The following is a 24,962-nucleotide window of genomic DNA, read 5'->3' as shown; positions in this document are numbered from 1 at the left end:
TTAATGGTCCTACAGAAATTTCTGGAAGAAAGCTAAAGAATTAACATAATAAATAATGATTGCTTCCGGAGTTTTTTTGTTGTTAAGATAATAAAATGTTAAAAAGCACAGCCACTTGAGTGGAAAGTAATTGCCCTGACAAGCAGGGCACCAGCAGCCTTCACAATGAAGCAGCCCTTCCCTCAATGTCAGGCAGATTTTCGTCCCAGGGACCTGTTTCCTTGCATTATGGAAATGTACTTTTCCCATCAACAGCGGAGAATGAAACTCCAGGCTTCTAATTAATCTTGGCTGACGTTTGATTTCAGACCCACGTTAAAGGCAAGAGGCGGTGGGGTCTCTCCCCCTCCCCCATGTACATGACCACAGGCAAATCTCTCCATTAATGTCAGACTGCATCTGTGTGTCTCATTGTCACCGTCACACGTCAGTCATTAATGCATGAGCCGTCACTTCCCTTCACTTGCTACTCACTAGTTCCCCACTCCAGGAAAGGGCACTGTAGGAATTTTCCTTTGCAAGCCTTAAACACTGCTTTGTAGATTTTAACTTGCCCATCCCTGTCCTCCCAGCTGTAAATCTCCGAACCTTGGTAAGGATGGCCCTACATCCCAGGTCACAAGTATGGGGACCAAGATTTAGAAAATCCATGTGGCTTGTGTAAGGTTTCACAGAAAGTAAGTGGTGGAGCTGGGATTTGAACCAGCACGTCTTTAGTCAGATGGAATGTGCTTCCTCAGTGTGTTAGGGAGCTCCTTTGAAGATAGGATTTCCCGAACTTTGTTTTTCTGTAACACCCCTGCACCTCTTCCCGGGTCTAGTTCCTGTAGACGTTAGGGAAGCAGTTGACATTGTTGATTGTTAAAAGAAAAAAAAATCGCATGTGTAGAAGAAATAGTAAAATCAACTCCATTTAATTCACTTGAAGTGGGGCATAAAAGGATAAGAAAATTACTAACATCTGAGTGGAAAAGAAGGGTGTATGTGCCATCACACATCAGTTGTAAGCTCCCCAGCAGTCCTGGGAAGAGGGAAACTCGGGAAGTCTTTCTCTGAAATAGTTTCAGAGGTTTCTACTGTGGGGTTCGTGTCAGCAGGTTGAGTGAGGTAATGACCGTCTTTCCCATGAACAGTTTCAGTGTCATTGTGGCAGCATAACATACATAACTATTTTTATTTCAACCTAACCTCTAAATTGAAGGAATAACTTAAATCAGTGAAGGCAACTCTATGGAGGCAAAGAGGACATCCAGCTGATTTGATGGAAGGGCAGAACTCAACATACCTGGAAGAGGGAAAAATTGCTGGTTCTTAAGGGGTCATCCTCCAATCCCACTTCTCTGCACTGAGTTTTGATAGCCGAGACCACAGCGGTACCTGAGCCATGGGCATCTAGAGCCTTCCACTCTTTGAATGGCCAGGCTGGACTTGGACTAGAACCAGGGTTCCCTTGAGAACTTGGATATGATCCCAGGGAGTCCCACCATTGATGGTGGCTGAGATGGTATTTGCCTGGAAGGTTTGTGAGCGGGCAGCTCCCAGGCTATAGAAAACCTCGGAAGGCGCCCATGAAGTTTCAAAATCTAAGTAACATCAGTGTCTTCCTGGTGCATCTCTGAGGAGGAATTGCAGCAAACAGCCCCTCTAGGAATGAAACAGATTGACCTGCGCATGGAGTGTGGTTTTTTTTTTTTTATTTTTATTTTTTATTGGCCCTTTAAGTGTTGGGGGATGTCTATCAAACGGTAACTTTGGTTTGGGCCTGGTTAATATTTGGTGGGGACAGTAACTAGGTGAAAACTGAGAACACCTGTTCATGACAGCGTCCCTCTAGGAGAGGCAGTGTTGCAGGGGCCTGGTGCTGTCAGGTGCTTTCTGCCTAACCAACTACATCAATGGAAGAAAGTGGGGGCCCATGCACTTCAATCGCAATGATGCTCTGTCTGCATTTTTACTAAGTTCATTGCCAGTAGTAGATGGAGGTCTTCCTTTTGCTTAGATAGGGAATACTTCTGCTCCCATTTCCCCATGTTTGCCCGGTTCTCCTGTTCCTCTGTGAGTATTTGACTTTGGTGAACCCTGAGGCCACGTGAAGCAGTAAGGAAATAATAAAACCTAACATTTTCAAAGTTTTGTTGTTTGTATTCCCCCCCCCCAACTAATTTTGTCCTAAAAAAGTAATCCCATGACATTGGTAATAGCTGTGACATTTTAGGGATCAGGAAATATATGTAGACTCTGAGGGCTAGTAACCAACAGAGCCCTGGATGTGAACGGTGGCCCTTGGGGTCCACACCCAATATTCCTTCCATGGCCCCACAGAGAACATATCATCAACAACCACAGAAAGATCACAGGAAAATTTCCCCCAGCTATCTGCTTGTTATAGACGAGGAGAATAAATACTCATGCGTTGAAATGTCAAATTCGACTGTTTTACTTCTAAACAATTCAAGATATTGAAATGGAGATCCCCCAAACTGAACAAAACAAATTGAAATGTAATACATTCTTATTCAGTTACTTTTAGAAAAAATGCCGTCTTTTCTTTCTACATTTCTAATTATTGAATACTTTTCCACTAGATATTTTGCCCTCAGTTGGAACGAAATATACAAACTTGATACTTGAGGTGGGTGAATTTAAAAAAATACTGATACAGGTTGCTGAGTTAAAATCCCATTTGCCATTTTTAGAAAACGACCTCATTTCTCTCATTTGGGAGGCAGCCCTAGAGTATTATGGTATTTTTTCCTATCCATCTCCTTTTTGCAAGGTGCCCCCCCGCCCCGAATAAGTAGGAGGGTGCTTCCTGGCATCCCAGTGAAGGTTCTCACCAGGTGAGCACCTCATTTGGAATTAGGTTAATTGGTTTTAATTGAACTTGGTCGTTCTGTGTCCCCAACCCCTAGAAAGCTGTGTGGCACATATAGGACACTCGTTTCTTAATAAGTGAGTGAGTTTCATAAATTATAGCACTGGGCAACTCACCTTTGACCCTAAAACATCTTTAGCAGAAACTCCATTATGTAGATAACCTTTTAAAATGACTTCTGCATACATATGTTGAGTTTAAATCTTCTAGGACTATTTTAGTAGAAACATTCCTTTATAGTTAATTTATTTCTTTACTTTTTATATATTGGACAGTTTCCCCTTTAACTCCTTTTTGTTAAAAATAATATTTCCTTTGTAATAGAGCAAATTTTCATAGGAAGAAAAAAGAAAAGTGTATAAGGCTGCCACTCATTATTAAACCATTATTCAAAATTTTCCTTTCCAGCTTGCTTGAAAATTATGTATGTTCTTAAAAATTACAGTCGTATAAATTCCATCTTTTTAAAAATGCAAACTTAAATTGTGACCTTAAATTAAATTAGTCTTGGAAGTTCCCTTTGTGGCTCAGCAGTTAATGAACCCGACTAGGATCCATAAGGATGTGGGTTTGATCCCTGCCTGGCCTCGCTCAGTGGCTTAAGGATCTAGCGTTGCCATGAGTCCTTGTGGTGTGGGTCACAGATGCAGCTGGGATCCCGAGTTGCTGTGGCTGTGGTGTAGGCCAGTGGCCATAGCTCTGATTCGACCCCTAGCCTGGGAACTTCCATATGCCACTGGTGAGGCCCTAAAAATCAATCAATCAATCAATCAATCAATCAATCAAATAAATTAGTCTTTAATAGTATTAATCTGTATTTTCTTTATATCCTTAAAATTTAAGAAGACATTTGAGAGCACATTCCCTTGGCTGCATCGTACTCCTTGCTATGTAAGTACATGCTTTTGATGAATTCATGAATACTGAAATGCTCAAAATCTGGAACAATGCATTTCAAAAATGCTTTGCATTTCCAAAAATGGGATATTTTGCATTTTAAAAAATGGCCTTTATAGGAAGGGCCTTTTTGAAGTTAATGAGCAGTTTTAGACATCACATTAAATCAGATTCTTAAATAAAACAAAGGCTTGTATTTTATTTTGTCTTTTAATTTTTTTGCCGCACCCACGGCATATGGAAGTTCCTGAGCTAGGGATCCAATCCGAGCTGCAGCTGCAACCTGTGCCACAGCTGTGGCAGTGCTGGCTCCTTAACCCACTGTGCCACAGTGGGAATTCAAAGGCACGTATTTTAAAAACTTCCACTCTTATGAAACTGAAACAAAATGAAATTCTTTGGATCTTAAATATGTTTGGTTGATTGGTTTTTTTTTTTTTTGGGAGCTCAGAATTACCCAGAACATTTGCAAAACACAACATGTTTATTGCCAATAGCCAAGTAAGATCTTCTAGTAAATAGTGTGGCTCAAAATGATGTTCCTGTGTTTATCTAACTCTTTGTGAGTTGAACGCTGTGGTCATATTCTGAGCTGTACATACTTTCATAGGAATGAACACAAAGCATAATGCTGAGGTTAAGATAAACCTGTTTGGTGTTCACTAAACCATCTCTATTCAGCCTCGTACATATGTTTATTGATTACCTACTGTATGCACAATTCAGTGCTTAGTTCTTTGGCGGAAGGGAGAAGTTAGGTACTCACAATTTTCCAGAATTAAATTACATTATTTTCCAGGCAGATATAAAATAGTGCTAATCTGACATCCTTTTATAACAGGGTCCCAAACATCGTTGAGCTTTGCCGTATTAATAGTGTTGTTGGGGCATTCCCGTTGTGGCCCAGCAGAAAGAAGTCTGACTAGTATCCATGAGGATGCAGGTTCAATCCCTGGCCCTGCTCAGTGGGACCGTGAGCTGTGGTGTAGGTTGCAGACGTGGCTCGGATCCCGAGTTGCTGTGGTTGAGGCAGGCAGCTGTAGCTCTCATTCAGTCCTTAGCCTGGGAGCTTCCATAAGCTGAGGGGGAGGCCCTAAAAAAGCAAAAACAAAACAAAACAAAACAAAATTACTGTTGATGTCAGCACTTTCTTGGGAGAAGTGTTTTTTGCTTATTCAACTTTTGCCTCATGTTAGTTTTTTTCTGCTAAACATTGCTGTTATCTTAGCATTTGTTTTTTGTTGACTGGCTGTGTGGCCTGAGAATTCAGGGTTTGGTTTGGTTTGGTTTTGTCTTGTTTTTTTAAAGCAGCATAGGGCAAGCGAGCACCTGTGTGTTCCCTGGTACAGTAGCCAATTTAAGATGATTTATACCCAGTTACTTAGGTGTAAAGTCTCAGATAGAAGCTCTACATTCCTTGTATTGATGGAGCTCTCTACATGTTAAAGCATTACTATCAAGTTTTAGGGCAAACAGAAATATTCTGTCTCTTTCTAATTTTTCCCATTCCAAAACACAGTGGCCTTCTGTGGTTCAAGTAGTTTAATCAAGTGTTTAGAATTTCTTGGCTGCAACCTGTTTCTGAGGAGTTTAACTCAGCTGTTGTTGCGAGAGGTCATTCTTCAGTCTCTATGAAGCTTTTGTAAGCATGTTAAGAGCTGGTAAAGAAAAAGGAGCTTTGAAGTCTTGATTAGAAAATAAGATGCACTCCTTGTGCTTTATTTTTTGAGATGTAACTCAAACACCTATTTCTAATTGCTACGGGGCTGTATTCAAACTTGAAATAAGATTGGCTCTACCCCCCTAGACAGATTTTGAATTTGTAATTAAGAGCCGAACTGCTGAAGTAGAATGTGAGTTGTGTTATGAGAATTAATGCAGGTATAGTCTCAAATGATTCTTCAATTTGTCTCTACGCTTGCAGTTTTATAAGAAGTACTCTCTGGGGAGTTCCTGTTGTGGTTCAGTGGGTTAAGAACCTAGCTAGTATCTATGCAGATGCAGGTTCCATCCCTGGCCTCCCTCAGTGACTTAAGGATCTGGCATTGCTGTGGCTGTGGTGTAGGCTGGCAGCTGCAGCTCCTATTTGATCCCTAGCCTGGGAACTTCCATATGCCCTGAAAGGGAAAAAAAGAAAAAAAGGAAAAAAAAACAGTGCTCTACAGAGCCACTGTCTAATGAGGACGCTCCTATCTCTCACCTGGACCATTGCTACGATGGTCCTGTTTCCACCAGCTGAGTTCCTCCCACCTCAGGGTTCCCAGAATCATCTGAGGGGCTGGGTGTGGCGAGAGAGCTGGACTTCTCTGGAAGTTTTGACTCAGGCTGGAAGGGGTCCTTGGAAGAGCTGCGACTGTGAAAATCAACACAGGCGATTGCAAAGCGCTCTCGAGAGAAAGCAGAGACTTTTTCGTGGTCTGAGGGCAATCGCAGCCTCCTTTCCTGCCCCCCTTGGTGCATTTCCAGGGCCCTGACAGATGGCGGGGCTGTCCTGATGCACCGCTGGACACACCTGGCTCCCCACCCCCCAACCCTGTCCTCCTGCCCCAGTTCTGGTGTGGGGTCCACCCCACCTTCCTCCTGGCCATATTCTCCAGTCTCACCTGGGGCCACCTCTGCACTGTCCTCGTCTCCAACACGCCCTGCCCTGCTCTGAAGTCCGTCACTCTTTGTCTGTGTTCTCAGAATGCTTTACCCAACTCTCGAATCCCTTTTCACACTTAGAACAGTGCTTGAGAGCAGGCCTCTGGAGCCCAAGTGGCTGGATTTGAAGCCCGGCCCCTCCTTTCTAGCTGTTTGAGGAGGGGTAAGTTCCTTAACCTTTCTAGGCCTCGGAGGAGTCTTCCTGTGTAACTAGTTGGCCTAGAGAACCGAGGGCGGTGAGAAAGGAACACGCCTACACCGAGGGTCAGCCTCTGTTTTCCTTTTCCTCTAGGTGTCCTTTCATCATCAGCCTACAGGGCTGCCCACCCCTCAGAAACCCTGTGGCAGGAGGATCCCCCCTACACCCCGTGATCGCTCCCCACTGCCCCCTGCAGGTTTCTGAGTGGAATTGACTTTCTTGCAAATACATCCTGGACTTGGATGTCACCAGACCTCAGCTGTCCTGTCTGTGACTGTAGAAGGCTCTCTTCTCTGTGCCCCCGGGAGCCTGCCCAGGGACACACTCTCCTGCCCCCAAGGTGGTCTCTGTGCCAGGCCTACCCTCCGTCTGTGTCTTCAGGAGCTTCAGGAAGGCATAGTTTGTGGAGATGGCTGCTGGATGTGCCTGCTGTGGGCTGACAGCCTCGGCACCCAGGGGACCCTCCTGATCCCCCCCCCAGTGCCCTGCAGCTCCCCAGAGCCACACTCGACCCTTGCTGAGCCTCCCAGGGCTGCCCAGGTGCTGGTCTCAGAGGAAGCTGCTGCTTCTTCAGAAGTGAGTGCCAAGGTGGGGTGCCCAGGAACAAGTCCAGTGTGACATTTGGAAAAGACAGCAGTGGTCAGGAGAAAGGGCCTTTAGAGAGCCTTGACCTTGGCCTTGACCCATCCACTTCCCTCCTGGGTGACGGGCTGTGCCCTGCAGGGGACAAATGTCTGCAATCCTATCTCTCGGAAGACAGAAAACCAGTCCAAGCGTCCAGGTGACCCTTTCTCCAGACTGTACAGTTTCTAAAACCATTTCATGGATCTTAAGGCCAAGAGTTTATCAGATTTTTTTTTTTTCCTTCCTCTCAGCAGTGTCTGCAAGAAGTACAGTCCGAGCTGTGGACATTTCTTCTCCCCTCTTTATTTCTTTCTTACTCAGCAAATCATGGCATTTTCCCTGGTGTATGTGTGTTTCTGGGGGCTTCCAGGACAGATTACCACAAACTTGGTGACTTCAAACCATAGCAGTGTATTTCCTTGCAGTGCTGGAGGCCAGAAGCCTGGAATCAAGGTGTCAGCACGGCTGTGCTCCTCCTGAGGCCTGGGGGACCGTCACTCCATGCCATCCCCTGTTTCTAGTGGCTTCAGCATCCTCAGCCTGGAGCCGTATTCCTCCAGTCTCTGCCTCCATCTTCACGTGGCTTCTCCTCTGTGGTTTTTTCCTCTGAGTGTCTCTCTTAAGGATCCTCGTCATTGGATCTGGGGCCCACCTGGATCATGTAGGATGATTTTCTCATCTCAAGGTCTTTAATTCTATTCCAAATATCTTTTCCCCAAAGAAGGTGGCGGTCTGCAAGTTCCCGGCATTGGGACTTGCTAGCTGAGCGTGGCCGTGATTCACCTGCCACACCTGGTTGGTACATTTCCACGATCGCATGCCGTCCCATCATGCCAAGTTTTCATACTAGTGTCTGGTAACTTTGGTAATCTGGCTGCTGCCAGGGATTTTTCATGTTTGCGGGAGAGCGAATAACAACAGCCACAGAATCGTAGAAGTTGTGGTTCCCTGCCCATGTGCCGAATGCTGTGACATGCACCAGCTTCCACTGCTCGGGGAGAAAGGTGCTCCTGTTATCCCCATTTTCCTGATGAGATGACAGAGGTGTGTTGGGTTTAAGTAACTTGCTGAGGTCCCCTTAGCTAGTTGGTGGCAGTTAGCTTCTCACCTGGACTGGGGTCTGCAAGATCCAACGTGAGATGCTATCTGCAGGGCTGCGAGGGTGCAGGACCTCCCATTTCTGCCTCCCTCTCTGCTTTGCTGTAGGACTGTTCCTCAGGGGCTCATTCTCTCCTGCCTCTGTCTTCCTCTCTTCCGACTGCTGGGTTTGGCTTTAAAATGGACAACCCCCTGCTCCGCTGGCTCAGAATTGACTTCTGTCCTTTCAGGGAGCTGCTGTGAACACACAGTGGCCTGTTGAGTTTCTGCTAAGCCTGCGGATTCACAATGAAGCATTGATCCCGGGGCTGTTGCAGCCCAGCCTGAACTCCGGCCAGACGCACTTTCAGTGGGTGTTTGAATCTGTCACGTTGGCTTTTGTTTGTAGTTAAGTCGGGGGCCGGCTTCCCCTTCATCTCCATCCTCCAAGACGTGGTGATCAGCCGCCTTAAAGACTTGTGATGCCACCGTAATCCTTTAGGAGACTCTCCCCTCCCACCTCACGGGCTGACTTTTTCCCTTGTATGAGAAATGGTTTTCAGTGCTTGTATTGATTGGTGTAGTGACTGCGAATGGAGCCTGCTCTTTTATTTGAGATTGACTAGAATTGTCGCTTTCTTTGGGAGACCAAAAAATGAACCAGGTTGTGAATGAGTTCCAATTCTTTTCATGCCGAGCCAGTCTCCGTGCTAAATTTGGGACCTCAGGAGGCCGATTTAAGGTTCGGAGAGCTAAGGAGTGAGACACGGTGGCTGCCTGGCCACCTGCCAAAGGCTGGGAGGTCGGGCTGTAGGTTCATGGCAGGGTTTGGACATAGCGGCTGGTCTGTCAAAGCAAAAGGCAGCAAAACACACACTCCAACTTGATACGTGCGGAATGTGTGCGAAAATCCGGAAGCCCAGAATTCTCTGGTGTGGGAAATCCCGTGGCATCCCCAGCCTTAGTGGGAGCCCCTGGAAATACTCATTTCAATTCAGAGGAGCCCGAAGTAGGCCCAGTTGGGGCTGCAGGGGGAAATTTGCAAGTGGCACTTGCTTCGGGAATGTTAAGTATTGATGGTGACGCCAAACTTGGGGGTATCGAAGGAACATCTGTCCTCAGGAGGAGGAAATAAAAGGACTGTAATATTTTGTTTAAACACGTTTAATTGGGTTTATTTCACCATCCCGTGAAATGCATGGACTAGCAGCGACTGGAAACAAAGATAGAAGCAGCAAGGGGGTGGGCTCCCGGAAGATGCCCGGGAGGTGCCCTGACTGCCTGGTGCCATGTTCATTTCCATGGGAACAGGGGGTGAGTGTCACCGCCAGTTCCTTCAGCTGTGGTTAGAAGAGAGATATTTCTTTTAATTTAGTTTTGGATGGAATGATAAAAGCGTCCTAATACGCTCATACTTGTCAGTGATATTACATAGTCATTTTCAATTTACATGACACTGCAGCTGCCCTAGGCCCCCCAAATAGAACTTTGCCTTTTCTGTCCCGTCCTGACACTGTTTGGAAAAACTTCCGCTGTAGCAGAGATGAATTTTTAATGGGCCCAATGACATCAATTTTACTCACTGGAATCTTAATAAATAATGTGCAGCAGAAAGGCTATGCTTATATAAAACTTCAGTGATAAGTCTTAGGAATCAGCTGTATTTATCACCCTATCTTTTTGGAAAGAAATCATCAAGAATGTCTCCCTTCCTCTTTTTCTTTGGTAGCATGCTTCACAGCAAAAAAAAAAGTTTTAGGGAAATAAAGATGGTTTTGTTCCTAGCACTTCAACATTCTCCAGAGGCCTGAGGAAGGCAAGGTGCAAATCTGATTGTCTTTTCAAGACCTCGCCAGGGAATCAAGCCAAATCTTCCCGGTTATTGTAAGGATTCGTTCCTTGGTCTCTCTGCAGAGTTGCATTGTCCGGAATGAGTGGACACTGACCAGACTCAGCTCCTCCCACACTGCCTCCTCTGGACAGTGGCAGTTCTGTTTCGGTTGTGAGGCTGGTGGTGGGGACTTGGGGAGGGGTCTGCTGGGTTGCCTGTCTAGCCTGCCCAGGCCAGCCCCCCTAAGGCCTCTCCAGGCACAGACTGAGGTAGTGTGTGTGGGGGTGGGGTATGGGTCTGGTCCTCACCTTGGGATAAGCCTTTGCAGAACAGAAGAGACAGGCAGAGATGCAGATCAGCCTTAGGCTCTGATCTGGGGGCAGGGAAAGTTGCTTTTCATTCTCCACCACCCAGGAATCAGATGTGCAGGTGAAGAATGTCAGATCCTAGGGTCTGATTCAAAGTCAGCAGAGAAGGTAAACGCTTTTTTTTTTTTGATTTCACAGAAGATTTTGAATTGTTGAAATCAACCAAGGATTGGACGTGTTCCTGGACGTGTTCTGTGCACGCGGTCTTGCCTGTGACAGACTGTGGGGGAGTGAGGGTGTTTCATGGTGCCTGTCTTGTGGAGGTGGCCGGAGTAGCACCGTGTTGTTTGGCTAGTTCACCTGGGTTTAAGGCACCAGGAGGCTCTTGGTTCCTGCTGCCCTCAGTCACCCCTGGGGATCCTGAGTTCTTTTCCCCAGTCTCGGAGCCTGGCTTCGATTGGATGCATCATTTATCATTTTTAGCCAGTCTTGTCGATGCCAGGGGGAAGCTCCCTTGTCAGTTTCGGGTCTCTAGATTCAGAAGCAGATTTTTCTGACCCACTCAACCTTGTTTTTTCTGCGCACTCCCTCCACCCCATTCTGATTGAAACTGCTCTCCTGAGGCCCCCTGACCTGACAGCTCGCCCAGTGGCCCCTGAATTCTGCTTCTGCACCATCACCAACTTCCTTTTCTGCTGCCTCATTCTTGCCTTGAGGGTTCCTAACCCACACCTGGAGGCTCGCTTGAAATTCCCTCATGTCCCAGGGAGGGTGGAGCTGGCAGTGGTGTGTGTGTTCCAGGCTCTGGGTGTTAGTCCATCAAATATTCACACCAGCCGCTGAGGGGAGGAGCTGCTATTATCACTGTTTTAATGATGCAGAAACTGAGAATTAAGCTGCAAGGAATGGAGATGCCCTTACGAGCTTTTACTAGGGAAGTTGTCACGGCAGCCAGCCCATGCTTCCTTTCTTTGCCCCTTGCATGTGGAAAAGCCTGTAGATAAACTGTTGCTGGAGGGCTGACATGCTCAGGTGTGCCCAGTTGTCTGTGTGCATCGCCCACCTGTCTGTGTGCATCTCCCACCTGAGGGTACCCTGGAGCTGGATTTCTGGCCCCAAGTCTTACTGTGTGACCTCAGGGAAATTACTCAACTTCTCTGTGCCTCTCTCTTAGATACTGGTTAAATAAACCAAGCATTTTGAGTAGAATTCTAATAATCTTCCACCAGAAAAAGAGTTAGCCTTTCTCTGGCCTGGGCCAGCCTGATCTGGTAGAGGACAGTGTTGCCGGCCCTTCTCTACATTAGGCTCTGTTAAGCTTCAAGTTGCTGGCTGCCTGCTAATGCTAGGATGTCACTTTCCTAAAATAAGGATCCTGGATGCCATAGGTAAGCTGCTCATTCCTGGCTCTGCTGTTCTCAGAGAACTGATCATTCTTTGTACATGTCTCAGAGTCCTGGTGGTGCTTCAGCACCCCCAACACCCCCCCCAACATGATTCTCCCCCCCCAGCCTCTGATATTTAATTCCAAATGCAGGGCGGTGGTGGCGGTGGGGGGAGCAGCTTCTTCGTAGCTGGACTGTTACCATCCTCTCCTTTCCAGCTGCCCACAAGCTGGCCTTTTAGGGACACTGGGCCCTCTTGCTCTGCAGGATCTGTCTCCCACCTGTTCAGTAATGAATGAAACCCTAAAGCCTTCCATTCTCTAGTTAGTGAGGAGGCTGGACAGCCCCCCCCCCCCACTCCTGGGAGAGGCATCACATGACTGATATTCACATCAAAGGAATGCAGTTCCCCTTTGCTTCTGAATAGGCTTCTTTGGAGGATAGAAGTCCCCTGGGGAAACATTGAGCTGCAAGGGGAAAGGGAGGCTGGGAGTCTGGATTGATGGAGAATCACTTTTCCTGATTTAAGTTTTCTTTCAGACTGGCAGGCTTCTGCACACTCCCGACATCACACTCACTTGCACACAGCTTGTCCAAGATAAGAAAGGTTTTGACTCGTTTTTTTACATTCTACTTTTAGGGAAAATTTCAGAGTTCCAGATAAAAGAAATTATTGTTGATCTGTGACACTGCATTAAGGAACCGCTATATAGGTTATCTGATTTTTTTTTTCCCGTTGAAGCTCTACATTGATCTCTAGAATTAATGATTTTTTTTTTTTTTCTTTTGGCCACACTTGCAGCATGTGGATGTTCTCTGGCCAGGGACTGAACCCGAGCCATGGCAGTAATGACGCAGGATCCTTAACTGCTAGGCCACCAGGGAACTCCCTGTCTCTGGAATTATTGCCTGAGCTTTCAAGGTCCCTAAAATGAGAATGGGAAGGACCTGGCTCTTTTCCACCCCTGAGAAGGTGACCGCAGTTGGTGATCTGTAGACTCTAAGATCGTGCTTGGAATGGTGGCAAATGGAAGTTTTTCCATGTAGGGCTCCTTCCCTTCTTGGGTCCCATGCTTGAGCCACATAGATTTGGGGATGAGCTGGAGTGCCGAAAATTGTAATAGTGTTGGAGGCTCTGAAACAGCTTGGAGAACTTTGAGAGGAGCTCAGGCCCTAGGGTGGGGCCCGTGTGTGAGGCTGTCTGAGTGAAGAGCGGTCTCTCCCAGTTAGAACAGATGTATCGAAAGAGCAGCCTCAGAAACATCTGGAAAACCCTGGAAGTCAGACTGGTCCCCGTGGGCCTGGAGATGGGCGGCTCAGAGGCAGTGGAGGCAGATGTCAGGGGCAGCTCTCTGGGATAATCTTTACAACGCCTGTTTACTCCCCCAGGGTCCGTTTATGCTATTATTAAATGATGACATACTCGTTCATGCCTTTCTAGCGTGTACTTTCTAGCCAATGGCATTTAAAACTAAAAATAATTCTATAGTCCTTCGAGTTCCTGGGATTTTTTTTTTTTTTTCTGCTCAGCTCTCTTTCTTTCTTCCGATCTGGTTTTCTGAAATCATAGTGAATTTTGACCTCATGATTTTTTTTTTTTGACTTGCTGTAAATGATTGGAGTTCCTGTTTTTTAAAATAATTAATATGTTTTTAATTGAAGTATAGTTGACACACAATATATATTTAGTTAATTCCCTGTGGTAGTTATAAATTAAGATAACTCTTTAATAGAAACTGTGTTTAACCCTTCCTTATACACTGTCTTGGTCACTTTTGTTTCATTCAGTAGGCACTCAATAAATAGTGCTTGTAGCTGGTGCCAATTTGTCAACCTTGTCTCTTTCAAGGAGTCGAAACTCCCTGTGAGCTGGGGCAGTGTTGCCCAAGCAGTTATTTATTTATTTATTTATCCCATGAAGATACTGATCAGGATGTAAATGCTTGGTTGATTTCAGTGCAGCAGAGAGGTGACCCTCTGTGCTTAATCTCCTGGGATCAGTAGATCACCGCTGTCAGCTCCAGTAGGGCCAACTCAAAATTTTCTCACTTGAACCAGGTGGATAAATTACAGTGTTGCTTAGATGGAGATGGTTGAGTGGAAATCTGAATTTCCCCTCATAACATTGATACCTTTATTTGGACTGCTAGATAGTTGGAAGCAAGAAGAGGGCACATGGATGCCTGGGTGGGACATGGATGGAGTTGGGTCATTGAGGCTGTGTGGGGTTTGTGTAGGGATGCATCACAGTGGAGAAAAGCCCTCATGGAGTTCCCGTCGTGGCGCAGTGGTTAATGAATCCGACTAGGAACCATGAGGTTGCGGGTTCGGTCCCTGCCCTTGCTCAGTGGGTTAAGGATAAGGCGTTGCCGTGAGCTGTGGTGTAGGTTGCAGACGCGGCTCGGATCCCGCGTTGCTGTGGCTCTGGCGTAGGCCGGTGGCTATAGCTCCGATTCGACCCCTAGCCTGGGAACCTCCATATGCCGCGGGAGCGGCCCAAGAAATAGCAACAACAACAACAACAACAACAACAACAACAACAACAACAACAACAACAAAAAAGCCCTCATACGCTGCAGAGTAGTTTCGGGCAAGCAGCAGAACTAGAGACCATGTATTCCGTGGAATCCAGATCAGACCTACCAGTTGTGCAGATGATTTAAGGGTTATGGTGGAAATTTATTGAAACCACCAACTCAGCATAAAACAGCATAAACAGGAGGCAAAGCTGGGGTTGCCGTAGCGATAAAGTACACACAGGGCAGTGAGCCTGCAGTGTATGTAAGGCAATAGCTAGAGTGCCTCTGGAATGCTAATTGCACAAACAGAAGAAGCTACAAGTTTCATTTTGTGTGATCAAAGATCATTTCAGAGTGGAGGAACTGAAGGAATATTGAAGAACCCGGGAATGTTCGTGTTGGCGGTGATAAGAGCCTGCGTGCTTAGAAGTCGGGAGTGAATGGTAAGTGATCCTCAAGAGGACAAAATAGCTTGTTGTCACTCTGAAGGGATGTCGTCTCCTTTCGAGAAAATTGGATCACTTATAGGCAATTGGTCCAGTTAATAATCTGCATTTTATCCGCTCCTACCAAATCATCTGGCTGAACTTTTCTTGCCTCTTCTGCCTAATATGAACCACTAGGTCAGTGCACCTCTCATTTTTCATAAAGAAATCGTCAGCTGCTATTGACAAGCAGATAAAGAATTTGACCTGGGATCCATACGGCCATCAGTCTTCAGCACAGACGTGATTATCCCGTAATGTGGCTTCTTAAAACATACATTTCAGGAGTTGTTTTCTATTCCAGGGGACATATAAATAAACATAATTCTAACCACTATTTTTGGAAGATTAGTCTTAATCCTTTTTTTATTACATTTTCATCAAATTTTTAAGAGTGATGATCAGTCTTTAACTGTTTTACACCTTAGGTTATGACTGGAGTTGAGAATTTAACTTTGACTCTGTCTGTCACCCCCCTGGCCAACCCACACAATATCATCATAAGATTCAATCAGTGGCTTTTTCTGTTTTTAAATTTTAGGCTGAAGTTAACGTTGGGATTTGAAGGAAGATTGTCTTCAAAATCCCTTGCGGCTTCACTCTGGTCGCTTTTCAATTTGGGGAGCTAGCGTGATTTTGCTGGAGAAAAAAAAATCTCATTTAAATACACTTATTTCCAAGGGTAATTTTAAGGTAACAATAGAGAAAATTGGGGGAACTAGGGGAAAAATTGAATCATGATCTTACCACTAAGGAAATCCCTGTCATCATTGGTATATTTCCAATCTGGGTTTTTAGGAGTGCAGTTTATTTCATATTCTCTATGCTTTGGGTTTGTTTGTCCTTAGTGGACTGTGAAACATTCAGTGACCAGATGTCGGGTGTAGAGACAGCCCTGGCCCTGTGGATTGTCTGTGACTGTCCTTTCACATGTGGCACAGGAGTGATGGGCATGGGTAGGGTTTAGGGTCAGGAACTGGTACAGGAGGGGAGAGGCCCAAACTTCCTCTAATGCCCACTGATGAGGGTGTCAAAAGCCTCAGGACCACCAGGGACAGTTGGCCCTCACCCTGAATGTTACTCAGTGTGGCGGAGGCTCCGGAAGAGGGTATATCCTGGGGTGGAAGTTTCTTCTCGGCTAAAGTCATCTTGAGTTGTACGCTTTTCCCTGGGAGGTCTAAAAATTACGTGTGGATTGATACTTGCTACACAGATGTTTTTTGTGCACATCCTGGAGCCACATAACGGAACTGGCCCAGCCAGGCCCGGCCATCCAACCCAGGAGCCACATAAGCCTTCATGTTTTCCAGAAAAGATCTGACTTAACTTCTGAAATCACACCCAGTGTTAATAGGTGTTGCTGGCAGCCTGTCTGTCTGTGTGCTCATTCTGCAGTAGACAGGGAGGCGCTTGCAGTTCTGGGGTCTCCCACCCCCTTTATCTCGGAAGTTCTCCTTCCTTTGCATCCCAGTGACCTCGCAGGGAAAGCACAGGTGGGCCTGCGGGGATAGGCAGCACCCTGAGATTGGGGGTCACAGGAGGGCTTCTTACAGAGGCAGGGGACACAGTGGAGAAGGGACAGAGGGGTGGGGAATGGGGCATTGCAGTCCAGGCAGATGTGCCCCAAGGGGGCCAGCATCAGGAAGGACACGCTGGAACACGCCCTTGTCCTCTGCCAGGACTTTCTCGAAGGGCTTTGAGTGTCCCTCCCCCACAGTTCAGGGACCTTTCTTTTTGAAAGATCTCTGTGTCTCCCTGATAAATAAACTCCCCACATGTGGCTTAATTGGGGAACAGTTTTGAGACGGCCTGGTGTTCTTAGAGTCGACCTCTGTTCTAAAGGCTTCATCCCTTTGTTTATTTTCTTTGCATTAAAACTGAATCACTTTGCTGTACACCTGAAACCAACACAACTTTGTAAGTCACCTGTGTTTCAATTTTTTAAAAAAGGCATGCAAGGAAAATAAAGGGATGATATATATACATATATGTATATATATTCTATATATCCTATATATTCATATATACCATATATATCGTCCCTTTATCTTGACGAGCTTTATAAAATGCAGCCCAGTGAAGACTTGCCATTAGCTGTACTAGAAAAGTCTCTGTCCTTAAGAAGCTTCTATTCCATCAAATTACTACAGCACAGTCTTCAGCACCCCCAGCCCAGCTGAGCTTGAGGGGGACAGGACGGTCCCCAGGCATTTGCAGGAGGTGTCCTGAGGAGAGCCTGAGTCCTTTGTAGCTGCAGGAAGGCTGGGGTTCATGGGGAGGGAGGTAACGACGTGGTTTGTGCTATGTGGCTGGCGTGTTTCCTGCAGCCCATCCATCTGTGCAGTGTGTATGTGCCCTCATTGTCCAGGGGACATGGTCATAGGTTGAGGACAGAGTTGATTGTTGGTGTCAAATATGTGTTGAAACAGGATCCCATACAGAGGTAGCGTTGAAGGCGGGATTGGGATGGTTTGCAGAATCTCTTAAGTGGACCCAGCCCTGGGGCCCCTGGGGTGGCTGAGCCCTTTGGGATGTGATGGGGAATGTGCTGGGTGACAGAGTGCCAGGTGCCTGGCCCTGGTCAGGCTGGTGGGCTCCTGTGCTGTGGGTATGGAGGAGCTGTTCCCGGGACCTCTCTAAAGCCCCACGTGTGCTTGGATGATGCTGGATGAGCCAAGGCGGGAGATTGGATGTCAGGGAAAGCCGCCAAGCTTTGGGCCCTGGGCCAGAGGCCAGGTTGGTGTTTGTTCCTGGCTCCTCAGTGAAGGGTGCTTCCTCCTGACCCCAGGGGCCGTCCTGTCACCTCAGAGGTGGCAAAGGAGGCACACAAGGCCTTTGCCTGGGGTCAAGGGTCTGGGTCTGGAGCAGCAGGGAGGAAGGGCTGCTTTTCTCTCCTCCCCCACCCCCCCGAGGTGCTCTGGAGAGTCCTCCCCTCCCCCTCTTCTTGGAGGGGGCTCCTGTTAGAGATGCTGCTGTGTTTCAGACATGCACGTAAAGCCCTTCTGCAGCCTTCTGCAGTCACATTTCCACAGACTTGACCCAGAGTAACAGATGCAAAGCCTTGGGATTGTGACCGAAGCTTTTGGTTGAGGCTGGGGGTCCCAGAGAGGCCCATGTACTGGCAGTGCTTTGCTCTGCCCTCTGGGTACCAGTATGAGCAGGCAGGGATAGGCCCAGGCCCCCACCCCACTCTGGCCACCCTGCTTCCTCCCTCCTGGGCTGGCTGCCCAGGGCCCTGGCCAGTGGGTGGGGAGGAGGGCAGGTTTCCCCCAGGCTTCCTCCTCTTTCCCTTCCCATTCCTTCCCAGGAGGGAGCGGCCTGGTGGGTTCTGGAGCCAGGATTTACTGGAGGCCTGGGGAGACCCGCCCGTCTGCACTTACAGGACCAAGCGGATCCCAGCCTCTCCCGCTAGTCCTCCCTGCTTCCCTGGCCACTGCCCAGGACACGGCCTCTTAGTGTTTCCACATGTGAGAGGTGAGCTGGGTCTTGGTCCTGGTTCTTGCCATCAGCACCTCTTTGATCTGAAGTGTGGAGAGGGAGGCTCCACACGAAAAGCAGAAGGGAATTTAAAATGTTTGGGTAGAGAGGCCTTGGAAGAGGAACCCACAGCTGATTGGGGCCGCTCGCTGGCAGGTTTGGGACCGTGTCAGTGCATGTGGGAGATCACGGTGCTGACGACAGAATCTTGTGTGGGGACTTTGTAGTTTTTTTTTTTTTTTTTTTTGCCATTTCTTGGGCCACTCCCGCTGCATATGGAGGTTCCCAGGCTAGGGGTCTAATCGGAGCTGTAGCCACTGGCCTATGCCAGAGCCACAGCAACACGGGATCCGAGCCTCATCTGCAGCCTACACCACAGCTCACGGCAATGCCGGATCCTTAAGCCACTGAGCAAGGCCATCGAAGCTGCAACCTCATGGTTCCTAGTCGGATTCGTTAACCACTGTACCACGACGGGAACTCCAAAGGGACTTTGTAGTTTTAAGGTGAACGTGGAACAGGAAACTTGAAGCAGTGGGACAGACATTTTTATTCACAGATTGTGACAAAATCCTCCTTAGCTTTCAATGTCACCTCTTCCCTGAAGCCTCCTTGGATTCTTCCTGACTACTAGCACTAACGCCCCCACCTTGCTTGATGATTTTCTAGCACCCAGAGTATGACTGTTACACATTGCGGAACTTAACTGTTACTTGTTCAGGTGACTTTCTCCTCTCTTTACCTGTAAGCTCTTTGAAGGCAGAACCTCCCTATACCCATTCTCTTTCCCTGGAGCAAAATTACATCCTCAATAAAGATTTATCGAGTCGAATCACAGTATACATCAGATCACATTTCTTTTTCTGTGGGTGGGAAAAATGTAGTCTGCTGGAGTAAATTTAGAAGATATTTGGCTAAATGCAAACACTTAAGGCACCGGGTTGGAACCTGGGCTGTAGATCCGACTCCACGTCTGTTTCACCGTGACTGTTGTTAACCACAGGGTTAGCGTGTGTGGCGGCACGTCTGGGAAGCGGAGGTTCCGGAATGCCACAGCCATGAATGCACTGTGGACACTTCTGCTTTCAATTTGGTTCACCCCCTCTGGGTCTGGAGGATCTGGATCGCTGCCCTGGACTTTCGGTTCCGTGTGGATTGGCTCTGAGGAGGGGGAGGAATGCTCCAAGGAGCCTCTGGAATCCTGAGCTGCTGGGACGTGGCTCAGAAGCAAGTGGGCGGGGCTCTGTCCTGGGAGACATCGCGTCTGCCTCCTGGGTGACAGCTTGGGGTTGGAGACAGCCTTCCACCGTTCCTAAAAATGTCTTATTTTCACACGCGACTTGCTTGTCACAGAGCTCAGCACCCTGAAAACAACAAAACAAAACAAAATTTTTTAAACCACAAAAGATTTCTGGAAGTGATCACTTAGCAGTCCCCATATGAGAGAGAGTTGAATAAAACACTGTGATAGAGACGGTGTTGTCTTTCCCTCCTGGAGGGAAGTGCGGTGGGAGAACAAGCTTAAATGTATGAAAGCATCACAGGTAGTAGGTTGGATGCTTCTAGAACTCCCTTCCTTCGCCTCATCACCTCCATTTCTGCTTTGTGACTTTATTTATTCCACTAGAAGAATACATGTTTATTTTTTTTTTATCTTTGTTTTTAAAAAACTATGTATTTATTTAGGCTGCACCCACAGCATATGGAAGTTTCTGGGCCAGGGATCGAACGCACACCACAACAGCGACCCAAGCTGCTGCATGACAATGCCAGATCCTTAACCCTCAGAGCCAAAGAGGAAAGCCAAAGAATACATTTTTAGAGTGTATTTTTCTTCCTGCTTTTCACTCTGACTTAACACCCTTCAGAACTTGCGTGCATTGTGTCCATGGGGTTAGCTTTCACACGAGTCCTCAGTCGAGGGAGCAACTTGGCACAGTGTTAGGCCGGGGGACTTGGTGTCATTTTCCTTTGGATTATGTTTCTCAGGCTCTTATGCCTGCACCCAATCCTTTCCACGGCCTCCTGCCCAGACACAGACCTCCCCTTTCTCTTCAGTAGAGCCTGCTGGACAACAGAGGCCACAGGCCAGGGTGGGCCAGGCAGGATGGCAGGAAGGCCAGCTCTCCCGGACGAGGAAGAGGACACGCTGTGAATCGTGACAGCCAGACCCCTTCAACGTCAGAGGCTCACTTGCCTTCTGGGTTGGTTCCGTTTGGTCTCCTGTTCAGATGCTCTGGTCAAATCGAAATGGCTTAAGGAGAGATGGGTTCTCCCAAGTGGTAAATTATCAGGAAAACCTAAATGAGAATTAAAAAGATAACTTGAGGACATTTTGCCAAGTGAAGTAAGTCAGAAAGAGCAAGGTAACTTCTCTGTGATACCACTTCTGTGTGAAATCTGAAAAAATACAACATGGAATTCCCGTCGTGGTGCGGTGGAAATGAATCTGACTAGGAACCATGAGGTTGCAGGTTCGATCCCTGGCCTCGCTCAGTGTGTTAAGGATCCAGCGTGGCCGTGAGCTGTGGTGTAGGTTGCAGATGTGGCTTGGATCCCCGGTTGCTGTGGCTGTGGCTGGCAGCTGTAGCTCTGATTCAACCCCTAGCCTGGGAAGCTCCATATGCCTTAGGTGTGGCCCTAAAAAGACAAAAAAAAAAAAAAAAAAAAAAAAAAAAAAGAAAAGAAAACATACAACGAACTAGTGACTATAACATAAAAGAAGCAGATTCACAGATGCAGAGAGTAAACTAATGGTTACCAATGAAAGGGTGAGGGGCGGTAGGGATGGGAGAGTGGGCGGTACAAGCTATTGGGTGTAAGCCAGGCTCAAGGAGGGATATAGGCAATGTTTTGTAATAACTGTAAAGGGAAGGTAAGCTTTTATTTGTTTTTATTCTGTTAGGATTTCTATTGTTTCCATTACAGTTGATTTACTGGGTTCTGTTGATTTCTACTGCACATCCTGGAAGGTAGCCTTTAAGGTTGTTTAAAGATAAAAAATTAACTAAGCAATTCTTGAATGTTTGAATTCATAAACATATCATCTTGAATGATAAGGGGAATTGGAAGTCTTTAGAGTTCAGATATTATTGAGGACTCTCAAGATTTTTTTTTACCAGGGTGCTTCTGAATCTTTTGGTCGGGAATTAAAAGCACTCCCTTCGTATTTTCACGGCCCATACTCACAAAGCTAGAAAATGCTCTTCATGGTAAAATATGATGCTGCAGTATAAAATGCTGTGAAGGAAAAAGGAAATTATGACTGTATTTGACTCTTGACCTATAGAATACCTGGAAGTGAAAAAAAAAAAAAAGAAATGAAAAAGGAAAAGTAATTGTTCTCACCTGATTTGAAAATACAAATATATATGGACTCAGAAAGGATGCCCTCCCACTGGGGGTCAGCCTGGAGGGTGAACCCTAACCCCCTAATAGTAGCCATCTTTACCATATCAGTCAAGACTAGAAGATGTATGGTGTGGCGAAACTAAGGTGCTAGTGTCATGGCAAGTCCAGTGACTCTTTGATTGAGGGAGGCTGGCACAGGAGTCGGTCTTACTAAAACAGGTGTGTCATTATCGTTTTTTAAGTCAAGATCCCAGCGGGCACCAGCTATGTTTTACTCCACCAGAAAATGAACAAAAAGCCTTTCCCTTAAATGGCCAACAGCAGAAGCTGCTTTTATGGCGAGACACCTAGGTCGCCTCTTGGGTAGTTAGGGAGGAGCTTGGTTAGCTGGTGTGAAGAGAAAGGGTGTCTTCATAAAGTGTAGGAACATATCTTGGGAAATTCATCATTGGTGGCTTGCCGGGTAATTTCGTTCTAAGGTTTCCTGTGAAGGAACCAGTATCTTGATGATGAGGCATGTGGCGCCCTGCCATGGTCACGGTGGGACAAGTATTGGAGATTGTGGGGCCATGGAATGCCATTGCCCTAAGGCACTGGTTTTCCAAATTGTCCTCTCCTGGAGAAGCTGGCCTGCCCAACCCTGGTTGCTTCTCAGAAGTTTTCCAAACACCTGCATTACTAAAGGCTAAAAACAAAACAAAAACAAACTTGAGAGAAAAAAGTCCAAAGGAAATTCCAAACCCCTATACCCCATGTTTACTATCTTCCAAAACCAAATAATAAGAACTTCAATTCTGCAACATCTTTCCTCCTTCTTCTTTTCATAGTTTGGTTGTCGCCTTTGATTTGGATTCAAAACTAAGTGTTTGGTGCCAGGTTTAACACACTTAGGCACATACACAGAGAGACACACACACCAACCCTGGGAACTGTAATTTTGCATCACTTAAAAAAAAAAAAAAACCTTCCTCAAAAGCATCACTATGATTGGACTTCACCCCTGTGACATTTAGGATGTATGTTACCCAGATACAGGAGCCAGCTCACCAGCTCCATAGCCCTTGTTAAGCTTTTCCCATTCTGCAGAGGCAACAGCTCTGAAATACAGAAGTGGTTGCATTAAACCCTTGCCTGGCAATTTTGTGTGGGATTGGGTATTGAAATGCAGCAAAGCAAATAATGAAGGCATATGTTTACCTATAATTCTTTTTACCTTGGGAGAAGGATTAAATAGGAACAGTTTGGTTGTTGTCAAATTCTTAACAGTTGCTTTCAAGCATGAAACAGTCCCTGGGCTCTCAGAGGATTTACTTAGCAGTTTGAATAGAGAGGTCTTTACCGCTAATGCAACTGAGATGGCAGGCTTAAGCAATGGGGTGCTTTATAGCCTCTTTAGCCACTTGAGAAGATGTAACATCAAATAGCTGAAACCAGCTCGGTCTCCATTGGTCTTTAGGAAGTTGTGCAAAATCGGTGAATAAATAATTCAGGGTTGGACGAATGTCTGGATGCCAGAAGTGTGGAGAATATCTAACAGCTCGATTCAGGAAAGGTTTCATTCTGGGAGAAACTCTGAGAGTGTCTTCTTGAGCTTGGCCCCAGGCAACATTTACAGACAATGACATTGTCTATGAGAGAAAGGATTTTCTCTTGGGATTGACTGAGCTTTGTCAAGAAACATTTCACTGGAGACTCCAATCCTGGAAAAGTGTTATGCATTAAAAAACAAAACAAAACAAAAAAAAAAGGAGTATTTTCTTTTCAGTACAGATGGTTGGCAGTGACTGCTTGTGTCTGTAGACGTGGGTGAGTGTTGAAAAGACAGGATAGCGATGGTCGCTTAGAATCGGAAGAACCCATTTAGGTTCTGTGCTTTCATGGTGCAGCCTTAGGAAGACACCTGTTGAAGGGGAGCAAAGCAGTCCCCGTTTGTCTCGTGGTAGCTGGTGGAGGCTTCTGTTTCACCCTGCAGTCCGTCTGTTTGGGATCATGATGGAGATGTTTCCGGAATGTGTTCCCTTAGAAGCAGGTGGGAAAACAGGTGTTGGGGACCAGCCGGATGGATGCATGGATGTTTTCAAACATCCTGACTCTCCTACTTGGCTGAGGGTAGGCAGGACTGTACGTCTGTGTCCCTGGGACCATTCGTGGCCATGTGACTTGCTTGGGCCAATTAAATGTCACTTCTGGGCAGAGGCATGGAGAGCCAGCACATGCCTGGCCCCTCCTGTGCCCCCTGCCATAGCAAACTGCAAGACTTGGGCCCTCTGGGGAGGACTTGGAAAGAGCCCACCAGACCTGCGGTGGGCGTGGAGTGTGCGGGGGCAGGGATGTCATTCTTTGATATTCTCTGTGTGTTCCTGGGACATCGCTAGGCTAAGTTAAGTTAAGATTACTTAACCCTTGAGGTCCTAGATTCTTCTTGAGGAAAAGAAATCTGCTTAGGAATTGGCATTCCCTTACCTCGGGCAGAGCAGCGAGATGCCTGTGCTGACCTGACATGTCCAAGGTCACACAGCTAATAATTGGCGAACTGGGATTTCAGCCCAGCCCTTAGAACCCATGCTTTATAGAACTGTAATTTGACTCTTCAGTAAAGAGTATTCTTGAATTTATATAATTAATACTTGAATTGCATTTTCTGAAATACATAGTTTATGGTTCTCTTTTTGGTTTAAGACTACCCAAATATGTACTGTGTGTATGTAGTATTGCTTATTACTTTATCTTTTAAGCTTCTTACCACTATTCTTCCACACCTCTTTTAAGATGGTAGGGGCCAGGGCTCTCATGCTGGGCTTCTTGTGGTCTATACTAGGATCCCTGTGTCTATACTGGCTCCCTGTGGACTCCTTGTGGTCTATATTGGGCTCCATATGGTCCATACTGGACTCGCTGTGGTCTGTACTGGGTTCCCTGTGGTCTGTACTGGGATCCCTGTGGTCTCTGCTGGGCTCCCTGTGGTCTGTACTAGGTTTCCTATGGTCTGTACTGGGCTCTCTGTGGTCTGTGCTGGGCTCCCTGATTTATCTGCTTTGTCCTTCCAAAAGAAGCTGTTGTTGCAGCTGTTTTGTGCAGGATGAAGACAGTCAGAGAGAAAGACCAGTAGAGAACTTGGAGCTGTGCCTGAGATGCTGTTGGGGGGGGACCTTGAGGGACACAAATGCAGCTGAGACAGGCCTGGACCACAAATCCCCCGTGGGCTGCAGTGTGCCGGGACCCCAGATCACAGGCTGGTTACAGAGAGGCAAGCCCCAGGCTGGGCTGGAAGGTGTGTGGGGGGGTTGGGGG

The 24,962-nt window shown here is 46.8% G+C and overlaps 1 protein-coding gene and 1 long non-coding RNA gene across 21 annotated transcripts in view; both read left to right on the top strand.

Annotated features, from left to right (window-relative positions):
• The window catches only part of PTPRM (protein tyrosine phosphatase receptor type M), a 749,885-nt gene that overhangs the window by 26,293 nt on the left and 698,630 nt on the right, over nt 1–24,962 (top strand). For 2 of the 20 annotated variants that reach the window (XM_084964178.1, XM_084964174.1), the window contains exon 1: nt 14,548–14,801. The exons of 14 other annotated variants lie outside the window; for them this stretch is intronic. The gene's annotated coding sequence lies outside the window, so the exon portion shown is untranslated. Of the gene's footprint in view, nt 1–14,547; nt 14,802–24,962 lie in introns of those variants that run through there. 4 more of the 20 variants (XM_084964176.1, XM_084964168.1, XM_084964173.1 and 1 more) reach the window with 3 other exon arrangements.
• On the top strand, nt 14,365–21,648 carry LOC146402723 (uncharacterized). The gene is made up of 2 exons (XR_014807610.1): nt 14,365–18,546; nt 20,857–21,648. It is a non-coding gene; the product is annotated as an uncharacterized LOC146402723 (long non-coding RNA).

Source organism: Sus scrofa, chromosome 6, assembly GCF_054392235.1.
Source record: "Sus scrofa isolate SSC_HxYL_T2T_F1_AM1 chromosome 6, Sscrofa_HxYL_maternal_Yorkshire_Landrace_v2.0, whole genome shotgun sequence".
Taxonomy (NCBI): domain Eukaryota; kingdom Metazoa; phylum Chordata; class Mammalia; order Artiodactyla; family Suidae; genus Sus; species Sus scrofa.
Note: the sequence above shows the minus strand (reverse complement) of the source record. Positions and strands in the feature narration are given on the sequence as shown.